At 43.0% G+C, this 21314-nt stretch overlaps 1 protein-coding gene and 1 long non-coding RNA gene across 2 annotated transcripts in view; one reads left to right on the top strand and one right to left on the bottom strand.

Moving 5' to 3' along the window:
• The window catches only part of RHOC (ras homolog family member C), a 115069-nt gene that overhangs the window by 72243 nt on the left and 21512 nt on the right, over positions 1-21314 (bottom strand). The gene's annotated exons all lie outside the window — the stretch shown is intronic.
• Positions 19742-21314, top strand: part of LOC142743258 (uncharacterized) — a 126089-nt gene continuing 124516 nt past the window's right edge. The window contains exon 1 of the long non-coding RNA XR_012881527.1: positions 19742-19947. This is a non-coding gene — a long non-coding RNA (uncharacterized LOC142743258). The remainder of the gene's footprint in view (positions 19948-21314) is intronic.

Here is a 21314-nt window from a genome sequence, read left to right as displayed (position 1 = left end):
ACAAGCCCTTATATAGCTCCGTCGACAAAAATGTTTAAAAGTTATGGTTCTCACAACTTGGCGACAGAAAAAATACATTCTTTTTACAAAAGTAATTTTATTGTGAAAAAAAGTTGTAAAACATAAAAAAGTTCTATAAATTAGGTATCGCTGGAATCGTACTGACCCGCAGAATAAAGTTAACATGTAATTTATAACGCATGGTAAACGCTGTATAAAAAAAACCTAAAAAAGCTGTGCCAGAATTGCATTTTTTTGTTTACCCGGCATCCCAAAAAATAGGATAAAAGTTGATCAAAAAGTTGCATGTACCACAAAATGGTACCAATAATAACTACAGCTCATCCAACAACAAACCAGCCCTCATACCACTACGTCTATGAAAAATAAAATTAGTTAAGGCTCCAATAAGTCAGGAAATAAACAAATATGCAGTTGTGCAGCCCGAGGGGAACATTTCAAGAGGCGATTTATCAAGGACCTAAAATTAGGGAACCAGGAAGGGGAGAGCCCAAACATAAACGCTGGAAGCGACGGTGCCCGTATTATACCAGGACAACACTTCCCAGCAAAATTCACCAAACTGCAAAGGTGCGGAGTTTAGACCAAAAAGGGAATAACAAAAGGACACCATATATCAGTGCGACACCGGCCTGTGCAGAAAGTATTGCTTCGCAGCGTAACACACATCTATGGATTATTTTATTATTTTTTTACCCCATTATTATACCACCTGACTATGCCCCTTATATACTCCACCCGGTTTACATGTACCCCCACATTATAAATGGAAACACCAGCAATAATCAAACAAATCTACTACCAAGCAAAATCCGCTCTCCAAAAGGCAAATGGTGCTCCCTCCGCTCTGAACCCTACAGCGTACCCAAACAGCAGTTTCCTTCCACATATATGGCATCGTCATACCCGGGAGAACCTTTTTAACAATTTTTGGGGTGTGTGTCTCCAGCGTCATGAGCTGGGCATGACATATTTGCCACTGAATGGCATATCTAGGGAAAAATATAAATTTTTAATTTGCACTATGCACAGTGCAATCATTTATGGAAAAGACCTGTGGGGTCAAAATGCTCACTACACCCCTTAATAAATGCCTTGAGGGGTGCAGTTTCCATAATTGGGTCACTTCTCAGGGGTTTCTTTTTATTATTTCACATCTGAGCCTCTGCAGTTGTGAACCAATACTTTGTAAATCGCCAAATTAGGCCTCAATTTGACATGGTACCCTTTCACTCCTGAGCCTGGTCGAATGTCCAGGCAAAGGATTAGTGCCCCATGTAGGGTGTTTCTAAAACAAGGAAACCCAGCATAATAATTAGAGAGCTGTCTTGTTATGGTGGCACAAGCTGGGCACCACATATTGGCATATCTATGGAAAAAAATCCCATTTTCACTCTGCAACATCGAGTGCACACTAATTTCTACAAAACACCTGCAGGGTTAAAATGCTTACTACACCCCTAGGTAAATGCATTGAGGGGTGTAGTTTCCAAAATTGGGTCACTTCTGGGGGTTTTCACGGTTTTGGGCCCACTGGCGCCCAGAAACCAATCCAGCAACATCTTCACTCCAAATGGCGGTCCTTCCCTTCTGAGCCCTGCCGTTTACCCAAACAGCAGTTTATGACCACATACGGGGTATTGCCATACTCGGGAGAAATTGCTTTACAAATGTTGGGTTCTGTTTTTCCTTTATTCGTTGAGAAAATGAAAAAATTTGCGCTAAAGCTACGTCTTATTGAAGAAAAAGGAATGTTTTTTTTTTCATTGCCAAATTCTAATAAATTCTATGAAACATCTATGGGGTCAAAACGCTCACTACATGCCTAGATGAATTCCTCAAGAGGTGTAGTTTCCTAAATGGAGTCACTTTTTGGGTGTTTTCATTGTTTTGTCCCCTCAGGGGCTTTGCAAATGTGACCTGGCCTCCGCAAACCATTCCTGCTATATGTGATCTCCAAAAGCCAAATAGTGCTCTTTCCCTTCTAAGCCCCACCGTGTGTTCAAACAGCCGGTTATTACCACATGTGGGGTATTGTTTTACTCGGGAGAAATTGCTTTACAAATTTTGCAGTGCTTTTTCTCCTTTAGTCCTTGTGGAAATGAGAAAAAAAATCGCTAAACCTACATTTTCTTTGAAAAAATTTAGATTTTAATTTTCACGGCCTACTTCCAATAATTTCTGTAAAAAACCTGTGCGGTCAAAATTCTCACTATTCCCCTAGATAATTTCCTTGAGGTGTGTAGTTTCCCAGATGGGGTCACTTTTGGGGGATTTTCACTGTTTTGGCACCGCAAGATCCCTTCAAACCTGACATGGTGCCTAAAATATATTCTAACAAAAATAAGGCCCCAAAATCCATTAGGTGCTCCTTTGCTTCTGAGGCCGGTGCTTCAGTCCAGTAGCACACAGCGGCCACATGTGGGATATTTCCTAAAACTGCAGAAACTGGGCAACAAATATTGAGTTGCATTTCTCTGGTAAAACCTTCTGTGTTATAAAAAAAACTTGTATTAAAAATTTATTTCTGCAAAAAAATATGAAATTTGTGAATTTCACCTCTACTTTGCTTTAATTCCTGTGATATGTGTAAAGGGTTAAGACATTTTCTAAATGCTGTTTTGAATACTTTGAGGGGTGAAGTTTTTAAAATGGGGTGACTTTTTGGGGTTTCTAATATATAATGCCCTCAAAGCCACTTCACAACTGAACTGGCCCCTGTAAAAATAGCCTTTTGAAATTTATTGAAAATGTGAGAAATTGTTGATAAAGTTCTAAGCCTTGTGATGTCATAGGAAAAAAAAAGGATGTTCAAAAAACGATGCCAATCTAAAGTAGACACATGGGGGATGTTAATTAGCAACAATTTTGTGTGGTATAACTGCCTGTCTTAGAAGCAGATACATTTAAATTGAGAAAAATGCTAATTTTTGAAATTTTTCGCTAAATTTTGGTGTTTTCACAATTAAATACTGAACATATCGAGCAAATTTTGCCAGTAACATAAAGCCCAATGTGTCACGAGAAAACAGTCTCAGAATCGCTTGGATAGGTGAAAGCATTCCGACGTTATTACCACATAAAGTGAAACATGTCAGATTTGAAAAATGAGGCTCTATCAGGAAGGTCAAAAGTGGCTAAAGAGGGAAGGGGTTAATGATGGCCTAAATAGTATAAATAGTTGGTGCTACATCCCCTCGTGTAAACAGGCATTTGCTAGTCGTTAGCAGACAAGACAGGAGGTGTGGCATTGTTGGCCGGAAAAACAAGTGATCTCAAAAGGGATTGAATTAACAAAAAAACTATGATTATTGTTACATAGAAATGCATGTCTTTAGACCATTTTTACAAATTGATATTTACGTGTTAAAGGACACTTAGTGACAGCTGTAAACAAGTGAAAAAGTCCTTTTCAGCTGTAGTTCATTTTTATATAGGTGATTGTGAAAAATCAGTGTTGTTACGCCACAAGTTTACCACTACACATACTTTTAACCCCTTCAGGACCAAGCTCATTTTGGCCTTCAGGACCAGACCCATTTTTTCAAATCTGACATGTGTCACTGTATGTGGTAATAACTTCGGAATGCTTTTATCTATCCAATCGATTATGAGATTGTTTTCTCGTGACATATTTGACTTTATCTTAGTGAAAAAAATTTGGTCAATAAATTCATTGCTTATTTGTGAAAAACACCAAAATTTTGAGAAAATTTGAAGAAATTATGATTTTTCTCATTTTAAATGTATCTGCTTGTAAAACAGATAGTAATACCACACAAAAAAGTTACTAATTAACATATCCCATATGTCTACTTTAGATTGGCATAGTTTTTTGAACATCCTTTTATTTTTCTAGACCGTTACAAGGCTTAGAACTTTAGCAGAAATTTCTCACATTATTAAGAAAATTTCAAAAGGCTATTTTTTCAGGGGCGAGTTCAGTTCTGAAGTAGTTTTGAGGGCCCTATATATTAGAAACCCCCATAAAACATGCCATTTTGAAAACTGTACCCCTCAAAGTATTCAAAACAGCATTCAGAGTGTTTCAACCCTTTAGGCGTTTTACAGGAATTGAAGAAAAGTAGAGGATACATTTTCAAATTTCATTTTTTTGGACAAAATTCATTTGTAATACTTTTTTTTCTGTAAGACAAAAGATTTTACCCAAGAAACGCATCTCAATATTTATTGCCCAGATTCTGCAGTTTTTAGAACTATCCCACATGTGGCCCTAGTGTGCTAATGGACTGAAACACAGGCCTCTGAAGCAAAGTAGCACCTAGTGGATTTCGGGGCCTGTGGTGCCAAAACAGTGGAAACCCCCCAAAAGTGACCCCATTTTTGAAACTACACCCCTCAGGGAATTTATCTAGGGGTATAGTTAGCATTTTGACAGCACAGGTTTTTTGCTAAATTTATTCGAATTAGTCTGTGAAAATGAAAATCTACTTTTTTTCTGGAAAAACGTAGAATTTTCGCAAGGAATAAAGAACAAAAACCACCCCAACATTTGTAAAGCAATTTCTCCCGATTATGGAAATACCCCTTATGTGGTAATAAACTGCTGTTTGGACCCACAGTAGGACTCAGAAGGGAAGGAGCGCCATTTAGATTTTGAAGCGCTGATTTTACTGGAATGGTTTTGGGTGCCGCGTCGCGTTTGCAACGCCCTGAAGGGACCTAAACAGTGGAAACCCCCCAAAAGTGACCCCATTTTGGAAACTATAACCCTTAAGGAATTTTTCTAGTGGTATAGTTAGCATTTTGACCCCACTGTTTTTTGCTGAATTTATTGGAATTATTCTGTGAAGATGAAAATCGACTTTTTTTCTGAAAAAACATAGAATTTTCTAATTTTTATATGGAATAAAGGAGAAAAAGCAACCCAACATTTGTAAAAAATGTATCCTGATTATGGCAATACCCCATATGTGGTAATCACTGGCGTAGCTATAGGGGTCGCAGTGGTCGCAATTGCGACCGGGCCCCGAAGCCAGGGGGGCCCACAGCCCCCCGCACCACATCAATAAAAAGTTACTATAGTAACTCGGGCCGCGGGCCCCTGTTACTATAGTAACAGACTTTACTTACAGTGATAATAGCAGGGAAAAAGGGAATGGGAGGAAACCTCCAGCTCACCAGCTTCACACTCCTGTGTTCAATATCGCCCGGATCAGCCGCGACGGCTCACGGCAGGTAACAGTAGCAAAAAGGAGGAATGATCCAGCGATGTGTAGTATAGGTGGGGGAAACTCCGTTCCTACTTTATTGGAAAAATAATCACACGGATAATACAACAAAGTGACAGAAAACACCAGGAGGGTAACAAGGTGGTTGAAATGGCATAAAATGAAGCCTACGCGTTTCAAGCACTGGCTGTGCTCTTAATCATGGCTCAGACAGACAGGGTCTGAGCCATGATTAAGAGCACAGCCAGTGCTTGAAACGCGTAGGCTTCATTTTATGCCATTTCAACCACCTTGTTACCCTCCTGGTGTTTTCTGTCACTTTGTTGTATTATCCGTGTGATTATTTTTCCAATAAAGTGGGAACGGAGTTTCCCCCACCTATACTACACATCGCTGGATCATTCCTCCTTTTTGAGACTTTACTTACCTTCCTGGTTCCGGGACGCATCGGAGGTCCTGGCGTCAAGCGCTGTGCGCAGCGCATGACGTCACAGCGCTATGCGCCGCGCACAGCATAGAGACGACAGAACTAGCGCCGCGGCTGAAGAGGAAGGTAAGATTAGCCCTGACTGGCGGGGTCCGACTCCCGGGACCCGACAATCAGCTGGTTTGAAGGGGCCGCAGCACTCATACGAGAGCTGCTCCCCTTCATTCCGGTCACACTGTGAATCGGTGTCGGCGATTCACAGTGTGAGCGAGTAGTGAAATGAAGGGGAAGAAGCTCTCGTACGAGTGCTGCGGCCCCTTCAAAACAGCTGATTTGCGGGTCCCGGGAGACACATCAGCTATTGATGGCCTATCCTGTGGATAGGCCATCAATGTTTAGGGACTGCACAACCCCTAAGCCTACGATGTAGCAGGCTTAGGGGGCCCATGAGACAGGATCACAGATTGTGTGATGCTGTCTGCTGGGCCCTGTATCTAAGCCAATCACATGGTAGGCTTAGATACATGGCCCATGTGTGATCCTGTCTGATGGGCCCTGTATATAAGACTACCACACTGTAGGTTTAGATACAGGGCCCCTAGCACACAGTAATCTTATACTGTATAAGATTACTGTCTGCTGGACCCTGTATCTAAGCCTACGTTGTGGTAGGCTTAGATACAGGGTCCCACAGACAGTATCACACATGGGCCCTGTATCTAAGCCTAACACATGTGTTACTAATCGTTTTTCTTGTGTTTTCTTACAGGTTCGGTCGTTGGACTACGGCAGATTCCAGGACTACTTCGATTACGGCTTTTTTTTTTATTATCAATAAAATGGTTAATGAGGGTTGTGTGTTTTTTTTTTAATTTCAATAAAATATTTTTTCTATGTCTGTGTTTTTTTTAAAACTATATTACTACCGCCTTAGTAATGGCCGCCGGCTGATTGACAGTATCCATTGATAAGGCGGGGCTTAGTGTTAGCCGGTGCAGAGGCTAACACTAACCCCAATTATTACCCCGGTACCCACCGCCACCAAGGGTGCTGGGAAGAGCCGGGTACGATCCAGTACCTGACCATCTGTAGTGATGGTCGGCCACTGGGGTGGCCGCAGGCTGGTATTATCAGGAGGGGAAAGGCCAGATACAGTGGCCCTTCCCACCCTGGTAATGCTAGGCTGCTGCTGCTTTATTGTATCTGGCTGGTTATGAAAAATGGGGGGACCCCACGTCATTTAAAAAAATAAAAATAAATAAATAATTGTAAAGAACGATGTGGGGTCCCCCCCAATGTTCATAACCAGCCAGATACAACACAGCAGCAGCAGGCAGCATTACCAGGGTGGAAGGGGCCACTGTTTTTGGCCTTCCCCAGCCTAATACTACCAGCCTGCGGCCACCCCGGTCCCTGCCCGTCACTACAGATGGACGGGTACTGGTTCGTACCCGGCTCTTCCCAGCACCCCTGGTGGCAGTGGGTACCGGGGTAATAATGGGGGTTAGTGTTGGCCTCTGCACCTGCTAACATTAAGACCCGCCTTAGTAATGGAGGTTGTCAATCTGCCAGCGGCCATTACTAAGGCGGTGATAATAAAGTTGAAAAAGATACAAGCACATAGAAAAAATATTTTATTGAAATAAAAAAACACAACCCTCATTAACCATTTTATTGAGAATAAAAAAAACGCCGTCATTGAAGTCCTCGAATCCGAAGTCCAACAACCGAACCTGTAAAAAACCACAAACACACAAAAATAATCCGTAACACATAAAGAAGCAAAATTATTATTCTTACCTTTCCTGGGTCCAGCGCTGGAGCCGCAATGTCAGTGAGCTGAGCCCTGTATCTAATCCAATCATGTGTGATACTGTCTGCTGGGCCCTGTATCTAATCGTATCATGTGTGATACTGTCTGCTGGGCCCTATATCTAATCCTATCATGTGTGATACTGTCTGCTCAGCCACTGTATCTAATCCTATCATGTGTGATACTGTCTGCTGAGTCATTGTATCTAATCCTATCATGTGTGATACTGTCTGCTGAGCCACTGTATCTAATCCTATCATGTGTGATACTGTCTGCTGGGCCCTATATCTAATCCAATCATGTGTGATACTGTCTGCTGAGCCACTGTATCTAATCCTATCATCTGTGATACTGTCTGCTGGGCCCTATATCTAATCCAATCATGTGTGATACTGTCTGCTGGGCCCTGTCTCTAATCCTATCATGTGTGATACTGTCTGCTGAGCCGCTGTATCTAATCCTATCATGTGTGATACTGCCTTCCGAGCCACTGTATCTAATCCGATCATGTGTGATACTGTCTGCTCAGCCACTGTATCTAATCCTATCATGTGTGATACTGTCTGCTGGGCCACTGCATCTAATCCTATCATGTGTGATACTGTCTGCTGAGTCATTGTATCTAATCCTATCATGTGTGATACTGTCTGCTGGGCCACTGCATCTAATCCTATCATGTGTGATACTGTCTGCTCAGCCACTGTATCTAATCCTATCATGTGTGATACTGTCTGCTGAGCCAATGTATCTAATCCTATCCATAGTTTATAGGGTCGTGGTGCTATAGATATGCTATGCTGTCTCCTATACACACATTTTTTTTTGGGCGGACACATATGTATTGGGGCTATTTCCCCTGACATTTTAAGCCGTGAGGGTATGTTCACACAGCAGCGTCCATTACGGCTGAAATTACGGTGCTGTTTTCAGGAGAAAACAGCACCGTAATTTCAGCCGTAAAGGCATGTGCAGGCGTCTTTCGCTGCGTCCATTACGGACGTAATTGGAGCTGTTTTTCCACGGAGTTCATGGAAAACGGCTCCATTTACGTCTGAAGAAGTGACAGGCTTTTGACAGCGGCGCGTAAAAAAATGACCGTCGGCACAGAACATCGTAAAACCCATTCAAATGAATGGGCAGATGTTTGCCAACGCTTTTGAGCCGCATTTTCGGACGTAATTCAATGCTAAAACGCCCGAATTACGTCCATAAATAGGGTGTGTGAACCCAGCCTTAGTGACGCCCCGGCTGCTAGTGCTGCATTGTTGGGTCACTTAGGAGACCCAGCGATGCAGCTGAACGTTGCGGACCGTCGGCCATGAGGAGTTTGCGGGCGGGGGGCCCAATAAGAACTTTTGCATCGGGGCCCATGAGCCTTTAGCTACGCCCCTGGTGGTAATAAACTGCTGTTTGGACCCACAGCAGGGCTCAGAAGGGACGGAGCAGCGTTTGGATTTTGCAGCTCAGATTTTGCTGAATTGGTTTCTGGGGGCCATGTCGCATTTGCAGAGCCCCTGAAGTACCAATATAGTAGAAATTCCCCAGGTGTGATCCCATTTTGGATACTATACCCCTCAAAGAATTAAATTAGAGGTGTAGTGAGCATTTTGATCCCTCAGGTGTTTTATAGATTTTATTAGAATTGGGCCGTGAAAATGAAATTTTTTTTCCCAATAACCTGTAGATTTAGCTCATAATTTTTAATTTCCACAAGGAATACAGGAGAAACGGCACCCCAAAATGTGTTACACAATTTCTCCATATGTGGCTGTAAACTGCTATTTGGATACACGGCAAGAGTCTAAAGGGAAAAAGCGCAATTTCGTTTTTGGAGTGGAGATTTTACAAAATTAGTTTTTCGTGCTATGTTGTGATGAGGTACCTGTACAGTGAAAACCCCCGAGAAGTGACCTCATTTAGGAAACTACACCTCTCAAGGAATTCATCTAGAAGTGTAGTGAGCATTTTGACCCCAAAGGTTTTGCAGAAATTAGTGCACAGTGGATTTTGCAGATTGGAAATTGCCATTTTCCACAGATATGCTATTTCAGTGCCCAATGTGTTGTGCCCAGCTTGTACCAATGGAGACACACGCCGCATAAATTGTTAAGCGGTTCTCCAGAGTATAGTAATACCCCATATGTGATCATAAACTGCTGTTTGGGCACACTGCCAGACCCAGAAGGAGCGCCATTTGGGTTTTGGAGCACAGATTTTGCTTGGTAGCAATTTTTTTTAGTGTTTTACTGGTGTTTCAGTTTATAATGTGGGGGCACATGTAAGCTGTGCGGAGTACATCGGGGTATTTGTAAACTGTGCGGAGTACATCAGGGTATATGTAATCTGTGTGAAGTACATCAGGATATATGTAAACTGGGCGGAGTACATCAGGGTATATGTAATCTGTGAGGAGTACATCAGGGTATTTGTAAACTGTGTGGAGTACATCAGGATATATGTAAGCTGGGCGGAGTACATCAGGGTATATGTAAACTGTGCGGAGTACATCAGGGTATATGTAATCTGGGCGGAGCGCATCAGGGTATATATAATCTGTGAGGAATACATCAGGGTACATGTAATCTGTGCGGAGTACATCAGGGTACATGTAATCTGTGCGGAGTAGATTAGGGCATATGTAAACTGTGCGGAGTACATCAGGGTATATGTAAGCTGTGCGGAGTACATCAGGGTATATGTAAACTGTGCGGAGTACATCAGGGTATATGTAAACTGGGAGGAGTACATCAGGGTATATGTAAGCTGTGCGGAGTACATCAGGGTATATGTAATCTGTGCAGAGTACATCAGGGTATATGTCAGCTGGGCGGAGTACATCAGAGTATATGTAAACTGTGTGGAGTACATCAGGGTATATGTAAGCTGGGCAGAGTGCATCAGGTCATAATAGGATGATGTAATAATGGGGTAAATGAATAATAAAATTAATTATCCATGGATAGTGACGTCTGCTTTGAACCAATTCTTTATGCGCAGGCCAGATTTTTGGGGGCAGGAGGCGCACTTCTGTGTGTCCGTGGTATTGTACAAAATATCTGCACTCCAGCATTGTCTAATCTTTGACTTCTGCACTAGCCCCATATGTAGCACAAGACCCCAAAATGTCATAGTTTCTGCTGCATTTACAGGGTCTACCAGTGGGGGCTAGCAAATGATGACATGGGGTTTTAGGGCATGCCCACACGTGGCGGTTTTCCTCCGCAGCTGTCCGCATCAATGCCGCACAGAATCTGCGTTGCAGATTCTGTGGCGGATCTGCCCAAAATGTGCAGTAAATTGATGCGGATTAGCTGCTGCGTACTGCGGTAAAAGTGCTTCCCTTCTCTCTATCAGTGCAGGATAGAGAGAAGGGACAGCACTTTCCCTAGTGAAAGTAAACGAATTTCATACTTACCGGCCGTTGTCTTGGTGACGCGTCCCTCTTTCGGCATCCAGCCCGACCTCCCTCGATGACGCGGCAGTCCATGTGACCGCTGCAGCCTGTGATTGGCTGCAGCCGTCACTTAGACTGAAACGTCATCCTGGGAAGCCGGACTGGAGACAGAAGCAGGGAGTTCTCGGTAAGTATGAACTTCTATTTTTTTGACAGGTTGCTGTATATTGGGATCGGTAGTCACTGTCCAGGGTGCAGAAACAGTTACTGCCGATCGCTTAACTCTTTCAGCACCCTGGACAGTAACTATTTACTGACGTCTCCTAGCAACGCTCCCGTAATTACGGGAGCCCCATTGACTTCCTCAGTCTGGCTGTAGACCTAGAAATACATAGGTCCAGCCAGAATGAAGAAATGTCATGTCAAAAAAGCAAGACGCATCCGCAGCACACATAACATGTGCATGACAGCTGCAGACTTCATTGCGGAATTTAGAATCTCCATTGAAGTCAATGGAGAACTTCCGCAATGAGTCCGCAACCAGTCCGCCACTGGTCCGCAACATCCATTGTATGCTGCGGACACCAAATTCCGCACCGCAGCCTATGCTCCGCAGTGGAATTTTCAGCCTCGTCTAAACGAAGCCTACTAAAAAGAAGTGGAAGGCAATGGAGAAACGGCTCCGCTGCGGATTAACGCTACGGAGTGTCCGCAGCGGAATTCAAGAGCAATTCCGCCACGTGTGGCTTTGCCCTTAGGTGAAGAACTGCTTCACATATAAATTAGTCTGGGCCGTCGTTTTGCATTATTGCATCCCAAGAGTCATAACTTTTTATTTTTCCGTTGACGAGCTGTGTGAGTGCTTGATTTTCATGGGACTAGCTGTAGTTTTTATTAGTATCATTTTGGGGTACATGTGATAATTTGATCAGTTTTTATAACATTTTTTGGGAGGTGAGACCAAAAAACAGAAATTCTCTATTTTTTGTAATAAATTTTTAACGGTGTTCTCTGTTCAGTATAAACAACATGTTTATTTTATTCTGCGGTTCGATACGATTATGGCAATACCACATTTATATAGATTTTAAAGGTTTTACTACTTTTACACAATAAAAACACTTTTTTCTAAATAAAATAATGTTTTAGTGTCACCATATCCTGAGAGCCATAACTTTTTTATTTTTTTTGTCGATGGAGCTGTGTGAGGGCTTGTTTTTTGCTTGTTGGGATACGTGCGACTTTTTGATCACTGTTTATTCCATTTTTTTTGGAAACAACGTGACCAAAAAAGGAAATTCTGCCAATGTTTTTTATTGTATTTTTTTACGGGATAAATAATATGATATTTTTATAGGTCAGGCCGATACGAATGCAGCGATACCTATTATGTCTGGTTTTTTTTTCATTTTTTTTTTCATTTTTTTCTAATTATAAAGGGCTTCATCAGGGAAACAAGGCGATTATTGTTTTTATTGCATAAAACTTTTATTTATTTATGTACACTACCGTTCAAAAGTTTAGGGTCACTTAGAAATTTCCTTATTTTTGCAAGAAAAGCACAGTTCAATGAAGATAACATTAAATTAATCAGAAATACACTCTATACATTGTTAATGTGGTAAATAACTATTCTAGCTGCAAACGTCTTGTTTTTAATGCAATATCTACATAGGTGTATAGAGGCCCATTTCCAGCAACCATCACTCCAGTGTTCTAATGGTACATTGTGTTTGCTAACTGTGTTAGAAGGCTAATGGATGATTAGAAAACACTTGAAAACCCTTGTGCAATTATGTTAGCACTGCTGTAAACAGTTTTTCTGTTTAGAAGAGCTATAAAACTTCCCTTCCTTTGAGCTAGTTGAGAATCTGGAGCATTACATTTGTGGGTTCGATTAAACTATCAAAATAGCTAGAAAAAGAGAGCTTTCATGTGAAACTGGACAGTCTATTCTTGTTCTTAGAAATGAAGGCTATTCCATGCGAGAAGTTGCTTTGGTGCTGGTAAAGTGGGAGATTTGTACAAGGTAAAAGGGATTTTGAATAAGGAAGGCTATCACTCCATTTTGCAACGCCATGCCATACCCTGTGGACAGCACTTGATTGGAGCCAATATCATCCTACAACAGGACAATGACCCAAAGCACACCTCCAAATTATGCAAGAACTATTTAGGGAAGAAGCAGGCAGCTGGTATTCTATCTGTAATGGAGTAGCCAGCGCAGTCACCAGATCTCAACCCCATAGAGCAGTTGTGGGAGCAGCTTGACTGTATGGTACGCAAGAAGTGCCCATCAAGCCAATCCAACTTGTGGGAGGGCCTTCTGGAAGCATGGTGTGAAATTTCTCCCGATTACCTCAGCAAATTAACAGCTAGATTGCCAAAGGTCTGCAATGCTGTAATTGCTGCAAATGGAGCATTCTTTGACGAAAGCAAAGTTTGAAGGAGAAAATTATTATTTCTAACCTTGTCAATGTCTTGACTATATTTTCTAGTCATTTTGCAACTCATTTGATAAATATAAGTGTAAGTTTTCATGGAAAACACAAAATTGTCTGGGTGACACCAAACTTTTGAACGGCAGTGTGAAACTTTTTTTTAAACTTTTTATTTTACACATACTAGGGGACTGGAAGATCTGATCTTCTGATCCCCTGTACAATACACTGCACTACTTGTCATTTTCCAACTGACAGTTGAGCCTATTACGTCCTGCCCTGGGCAGGACCTAATAGGCTCCCGTACCTGGCAACCAGGAAGCCGTTGCTAGGCTTCCTGGTTGCCTTTGCAACCATCAGCACCCCCCTGATTTTTTGCGGAGGGCCAACGGAGTACAGAGGGAGCCCCCTCCCTCTGTCAATCACTTAAATGCCACTGTCGCTATTGACAGCGACATTTGAGGGTTAAATGGCGGCGATCGGAGAACTGTGATCGCCGCCATTGCAGCGGGATGTCAGCTGTATATTGCTGCCTGTTGCTGTGTTTTATTTCTTTGTTAAGTATATGTCCTTGCAAATCTATTATTTTATTCTTGCTTTACCTATAAGTTAAAGGGGTTCTCCCATCGATTCCGTCACAAAAACTGAACCCTTACGGAATGGTGACAAACGGAAACCATTAGCAAAGTATCCGTCACTATTGAGAGCAATGGTGATGCAAACGGAAGCTATGGTTTTTCATTTGCCTTTCCGTTGAGGGGTTCCCCCGTCGATAAGCTCAGACGGAACCGCTTAACGGAAACACAACGCTGATGTGAACAGGCCCTTAGGGTACGTTCACATATATCAGTTGCATCAGCATCAGTTTTTTAGTCTCTCAAGTGATTACAACTGATGCAAAAACTGGTGCAAAAATGTATCAGTTGCCATCAGACTTTTTCTTTTAAATTTTACTACAAAACCATCAGTTGTCGTTAGTTGTCATCAGTTTTTACCATCTGTTTTTAACATCACTTTTTACCACAATCATCCACCAAAAAGGTAGTCTAGGGTCTGAAAATGTGCTAATTTTATCAGAGTTGTGCATAGTTTGTGATAGAGCAGATACATGATAGATTAGATACATGCTGTGTACCATGTCAGGGCGCACCTTCTCTGCTCCTGCCTGACACACACATTGTAATGTCACGTGTCTTATATAGTGCAGCACCAAGAGAGGGAGCGCAGAAGGCACCTGCTGTCCCCTGAACTCACCTCAGATCTTCGAAGCAGCCTTGTGAACCTGCAAAGGCACCAAACACTGGCCCTAACTTCATGGAGTAGATAATTTTTGGTGCCTTTACAGCTACCCAATCCCACCTTGCTTCTCCTACCCACCCCACACCACGCTGGGATTGCTGTTGTTTCTATTCACACAACAGGGTCCAGGTGTCGGCCATTAAAAATGCCCGTTTAGCATCTGTTTTGTATCTGTTTCGTGTTTTCCGTTTTTACACATTTTTAAAAGCAGATGAAATTCATGTGTAAATGATGAAACAGTGCCCACTGTAGTTAGTGCCACACACCCCCTGTAGATAATGCCACAATTCCCTCTGTAGATAGTGCCACACTGCTCTCTCTATATAGTGCCACACCCCCTGTAGATAATGCCTCAGTGGCCTCTTTAGATAGTGCCACACAAACCCCTGTATATAGTGCCACACACCCACTGTAGATGCCACAGTTCCCTCTGTATATAGTGCCACACCCCCTGTAGATAATGCCACAGTGCCCTCTTAATATAATGCCACAGTACCCCCTGTAGATAAGGTCACGAAGCCATCCTGTAGATAGCGCCACACAGTACCCCCTGTAGATGGCACGAAACAGCTCCCCCTGTAGATGGCACAACACAGCGCCCCCTGTAGATGGCGCCACACAGCGACCCCTGTATATGGCTCCACACATCACCTATATGTAGATGGCACAACCCCCACTTTATATAGCGCTACCCCCCTTCCTCTGTAGATAGCTCCCCCTAGCAGCGGAATCCCTCCAGGTGCCTCATATCATATATGGACAGTGACGTTAGGGGTTAATCCCTCAGCGGAATCCCTGACCACAGTGTTGCCAATACTGTGTATTTAGTGACACCCCCCTGTAGATTGTGCCACTGTAGCTGTGGCTGGGGATTCCCTGCAGGAGCCCCTTTCCATATATGGACAGTGACATTAGGGGCATCGCCTGGAGCGGAATCCCCGGTAATGCTATGACCTGGGCTTCCGCTCCTAGTGGTAACCCCTGACGTCACTGTCCATACATGGACAGTGGCGCCAGGGGCGCCTCATGGAGGGCATCCCCGGCCACAGATACGGTGGCACTATCTACAGGGGGGTGTCACTAAATTCCGCTCCTGCTCACATCCATGTTCCTGCCGGGTGCTGCCGGAAGGTGGATACAGCAGCACCCGACGTTTATTAAGATAGGATATGGCGCCAGACCTCCCTGGGAGCCAGACCCAAAAACGCTGCAGGTAAAATTTTTAGCTACAGCTCCTGCACAGGTCCAGCGCCGTACGGCGCCACAACTGATGTCCCCTGTGCCAGAAGAGATCCCATAGAAAGCTATGGTATCCGTTCTAGAATCAGTTTCCCTCCGCACGCAGGAGGGAAACTGAAAGGGACAATGGATATATGTAAACGGCCGCTAACATGCCATTCAGCTGTAATTTTGTATTATTTTCAAAGAAAAAATTCTAAATGTTCATGGTATAGCTTTTATAGGATACCATGATAACTTTTTTCTGCTGCTTTCACTATTGAAATTGATGGCGGAAAAAAAAGTTAAACAAAACCATGATGTATGCTGCAGATAACTGAAGCAAACCTCAGAAACCATAGAATTTTTTTTAAAACCAAAGCACAAATTGCATAAGGGCCTTATTTACTTACAGTGAAGGAAATAAGTATTTGATCCCTTGCTGATTTTGTAAGTTTGCCCACTGTCAAAGACATGAACAGTCTAGAATTTTTAGGCTAGGTTAATTTTACCAGTGAATGATAGATTATATTTTTTTTTAAAAAACAGAAAATCACATAGTCAAAATTATATATATTTACTTGCATTGTGCACAGAGAAATAAGTATTTGATCCCCTACCAACCATTAAGGCTGGGTTCACACGACCTATTTTCAGACGTAAACGAGGCGTATTATGCCTCGTTTTACGTGTGAAAATAGGGCTGCAATACGTCGGCAAACATCTGCCCATTCATTTGAATGGGTTTGCCGACGTACTGTGCAGACAACCTGTAATTTACGCTTCGTCGTTTGACAGCTGTCAAACGACGACGCGTAAATGGACTGCCTTGGCAAAGAAGTGCAGGGCACTTCTTTGCCACGTAATTTGAGCTGTTCTTCATTGAACTCAATGAAGCACAGCTCAAGATTTACGAGCGTCTCAGACGCCTCGTAAATTACGAGGAGCATTTACGTGTGAAACGAGGCAGCTGTAAACAGTCTGTCTTTTCACACGTAAATTACTCTCATCGTGTGAACATACCCTAAGAGTTCAGCCTCCTCCAGACCAGTTACACGCTCCAAATGAACTTGGTGCCTGCATTAAAGACAGCTGTCTTAAATGGTCACCTGTATAAAATACTCCTGTCCACAGACTCAATTAATCAGTCTGACTCTAACCTCTACAACATGGGCAAGACCAAAGAGCTTTCTAAGGATGTCAGGGACAAGATCATAGACCTGCACAAGGCTGGAATGGGCTACAAAACCATAAGTAAGACGCTGGGTGAGAAGGAGACAACTGTTGGTGCAATAGTAAGAAAATGGAAGACATACAAAATGACTGTCAATCGACATCGATCTGGGGCTCCATGCAAAATCTCACCTCGTGGGGTATCCTTGATCATAAGGAAGGTGAGAGCTCAGCCGAAAACTACACGGGGGGAACTTGTTAATGATCTCAAGGCAGCTGGGACCACAGTCACCAAGAAAACCATTGGTAACACATTACGCCATAATGGATTAAAATCCTGCAGTGCCCGCAAGGTCCCCCTGCTCAAGAAGGCACATGTACAGGCCCGTCTGAAGTTTGCAAATGAACATCTGGATGATTCTGAGAGTGATTGGGAGAAGGTGCTGTGGTCAGATGAGACTAAAATTGAGCTCTTTGGCATTAACTCAACTTGCCGTGTTTGGAGGAACAGAAATGCTGCCTATGACCCAAAGAACACCGTCCCCACTGTCAAGCATGGAGGTGGAAACATTATGTTTTGGGGGTGTTTCTCTGCTAAGGGCACAGGACTACTTCACCGCATCAATGGGAGAATGGATGGAGCCATGTACCGTCAAATCCTGAGTGACAACCTCCTTCCCTCCCCCAGGACATTAAAAATGGCTCGTGGCTGGGTCTTCCAGCACGACAATGACCCGAAACATACAGCCAAGGCAACAAAGGAGCTCAAAAAGAAGCACATTAATGGAGTGGCCTAGCCAGTCTCCAGACCTTAATCCCATCGAAAACTTATGGAGGGAGCTGAGGATCCGAGTTGCCAAGCGACAGCCTCGAAATCTTAATGATTTACAGATGATCTGCAAAAAGGAGTGGGCCAAAATTCCATCTAACATGTGTGCAAACCTCATCATCAACTACAAAAAACGTCTGACTGCTGTGCTTGCCAACAAGGGTTTTGCCACCAAGTATTAAGTCTTGTTTGCCAAAGGGATCAAATAATTATTTCTCTGTGCACAATGCAAATAAATATATATAATTTTGACTATGTGATTTTCAGGTTTTTTTTTAAATATAATCTATCTCTCACTGGTAAAATTAACCTAGCCTAAAAATTCTAGACTGTTCATGTCTTTGACAGTGGACAAACTTACAAAATCAGCAAGGGATCAAATACTTATTTCCTTCACTGTACATGAATGAGGCCTTTATGCTTGCATGGCGTTTCTGCAGATTAAAATCCAACAGATAAACTGCAAAAAATGTTTGTCTGTCCTATGGGTGAAGGAACGAGCAGATAACCTTCTGCATTTTTGAATGCAACATGCCATTTCTCTGCCTAGCGCAGATTTATAAAAAGTGCAATTTTTTAAATTTATTTTTGTTGACAAAAATTATACAAATTGTATAAAAGAGCCTCTTTGTCCTATAATAGCACACTAGTATTATACATGGCATATCATAGTTGAGGGCGCCGTTAGTTTTGCATTGGGGCCCAGGAACTTTAAGCCATGCCTTTGTGTGATATTCATCAGATTAAAAAGTCAAATAGTTGTGTGTTAATATGGTATAAGTCCTGCGCATGGAAATCACACGCAGCGAGAGTCCGCTGCGTGAAACTCACTGCATGAGCTATATTGCCGCATTTTCACGCACCTACCGCCTTTTGAAGTCAATGGGTGCGTGAAGCACATCCATGTGCGGTGCGTGATTTGAGCATCAAATCAATTGAAAAATAATTATTTGCTTTTCGAGTGCGTGAATAACTCATGCCACTCGCAAAGAACACTGATGCATAACGCAATACACGGCCCAGATTCACGCGCGTTTTTCACGTGTGAATCTGATACGCTCGTGTGAAGAAAACCCTCCTACAGTGTACTGCCTGACCTGCGTACGTTTTCTTAACATAAAGTCACATGCACGATATACATTTATAAATTAAATTTGGCGAAAACATGAAAAAGACATGTTGGCCATGAGGTACTGTGTTCACACTGAGTTTTTTTGCAGGAGGAAAATTCTGCCTCAAAATTCCGTTTGGGATTTTGAGGCAGATTTTGACCTTCCTGCACGGCGTTTGCCGTGATTTTCGCCGCGTTTTTCGCTCGCGCCCATTGAGTGCTATGGGCAAAAAACTCAGTGAAATACGCTTTCTCTGCCTCCCATTGATGTCAATGGGAGGTCAGAGGCATAACCGCGCGAAGATAGAGCATGTCCCTTCATTCTCCCGCAAGGCGGTTTTACCGCTCGCGGGAGAAAACCGCCCCCGCCTCACATTGAAATCAATAGGAGGCATTTTCATCCGGGTTTTTGCGGAAAAGGCCAAAACGCTTGTCAAAATATTCTGTGTGTACAGGGCTTAAATATGCAAAAAAAACTGTGGCAAGTGGCTCTATAAAAATGGACCACATTTGCCCAATTCTAAATAACATATCTACTTCATTAATATGACTGCAACACTTTATAAACGCCTCATTTTTGTTTTGGCAAAGTAAAACTAGATTTTTACTCCATGAAGACGATGCAGTGCGACCAAGTAATAAATGGGGCGCTTCAGGTTAAAAATAATGTCACCTCACAATAAAAAAAAATGAAACTTTCCCTGACGCCCGAAGCTACTGAAGCCGACTTCTCCTCAGACAGCTGTCTATTATCCCTTTAAGAAAAAAATGAGCGCGCTTCTATTGGTGCAGCACCATGTGACGTCGAGGGGTTGGGATGTAATGGAGGGGGTGAGGGAGAAGCCTGAAGAAGTCAGTCTCTCAGTTCCCATATGGACGCTGCTGGGAAGGCTTCTTCGTTATCAGGCAGGCCCCTGGGAGAGCTCGCACAACGGGTACAGGCAAGCGGACAAACTAGGCAGTCCTCCATGTGCTCGGGGAGGAGAGGTCATTGCAGAGGACGGCTGCGGCATCACTGGCTCGATGCTGGTGAGTATGCCTGTTCTCACCGTCATCATTGACGGGTATGGAACACAGGGGCGGCATGTCACTTCTAACACGTGTTCCCCGGCAACAGTGCAACTCCCACATGCCTGCCTGTAGTTCTCACTGCATTGCGTGGAGACTGGAGTCATCTGCCATGTATAACTGCTGCTTTCACATTGATCCTAATACAGTCAGGGTGCTAATTCTGATTAGTATAATGCAAATGTGGGCCCCTAGAAAGGTGTCCCGTTATAAGATCCTGGAACTTAGGCTAGATCGCAGCTGAAAAGCCATCACGTAGCCGCCATATTTGAAGGGATTGCTGCTTTCTGGCCGCCTTGGGCTCCAACATTCCAAGGTTCATCCCGGATCAGTATCCGGAATCCTAGTATGTGCCTACATTCGAAGAAAAAGCTCCGGCATGCGTGTATGGAATCAACCGTATGTTGTATTGAGCTGTATCGTTTTTGTTCTAAAATGCGGTATTTGTGTGTATGTATATATTTATACGTATGCCTGTAGGTGTATAGGACAATGTTACGTGTTTTGGGTACACGAGCGTATGCGGGTATATTCTGTGTATGTGTGGCACTTGGTCAGATGCGTTTAATTTTATTTTCTGCTAACATCTGCTTTCAGGAATCCTATGCACTTTCAGGCCTGGTCTGCAGCAGTGTCATCTTGTGGGTGCACGCGTGGCAGAGCAAGAGACACCCTAACCTAGCTGTATCTCGCCCTGACTCTTTTCATTGGCTAAGAGCATGGATTTTAAAGGCTATGGGCTCTACCATTGGTGGAGCGGGCAGTCTGTTAGAGCAGCACCTTTCCCCTTTGCAGTAAGGATGGCTGAGGCATAGCAGGGAGAAATGTTAACCCATTGCAGGGTATGAAGAAATGTTTGCCGCCTAAAGTTTGTTATACGTAAAATAATAATAGTAGTTTAGAATAAAGTTCAGTAGAACTGACTGTAAACAATGAAAAGTGAGTAATAGCCTAAAACTGGTGCCACATACCTGGTCGAAAACAATAAAATGCCAGTTTCGTTACGTTTTCTACTCTTGTATGCCACTGGCGTAGCTGGCACGTGTGTATCTGTTAATGTAGGTGGCACATAGCAAGTTTTTACCGATCCTTATTTCTTCTAATGAATAAAAAGAAATGGTTATTAGGAGATGGTGCTTGGCAACCACATCCATCACCGATCCTTGTTTGTTTAACCACTTGTCACCTGAACTGTTATCAGATGAGAATCTTGTTTTTATAGACTTCTATAAATTGACATATTTGGGTTTTCCTTATCTGCACCTTGCAGTTGGGTAAGTTCTGATTCACACGAGCGTATTTTACGTCCGGGTTCCGGACATTAAAAC

This window comes from Rhinoderma darwinii, chromosome 2, assembly GCF_050947455.1.
Source record: "Rhinoderma darwinii isolate aRhiDar2 chromosome 2, aRhiDar2.hap1, whole genome shotgun sequence".
Lineage (NCBI taxonomy): Eukaryota > Metazoa > Chordata > Amphibia > Anura > Rhinodermatidae > Rhinoderma > Rhinoderma darwinii.
This window is presented reverse-complemented; position numbering and strand designations above follow the sequence as displayed.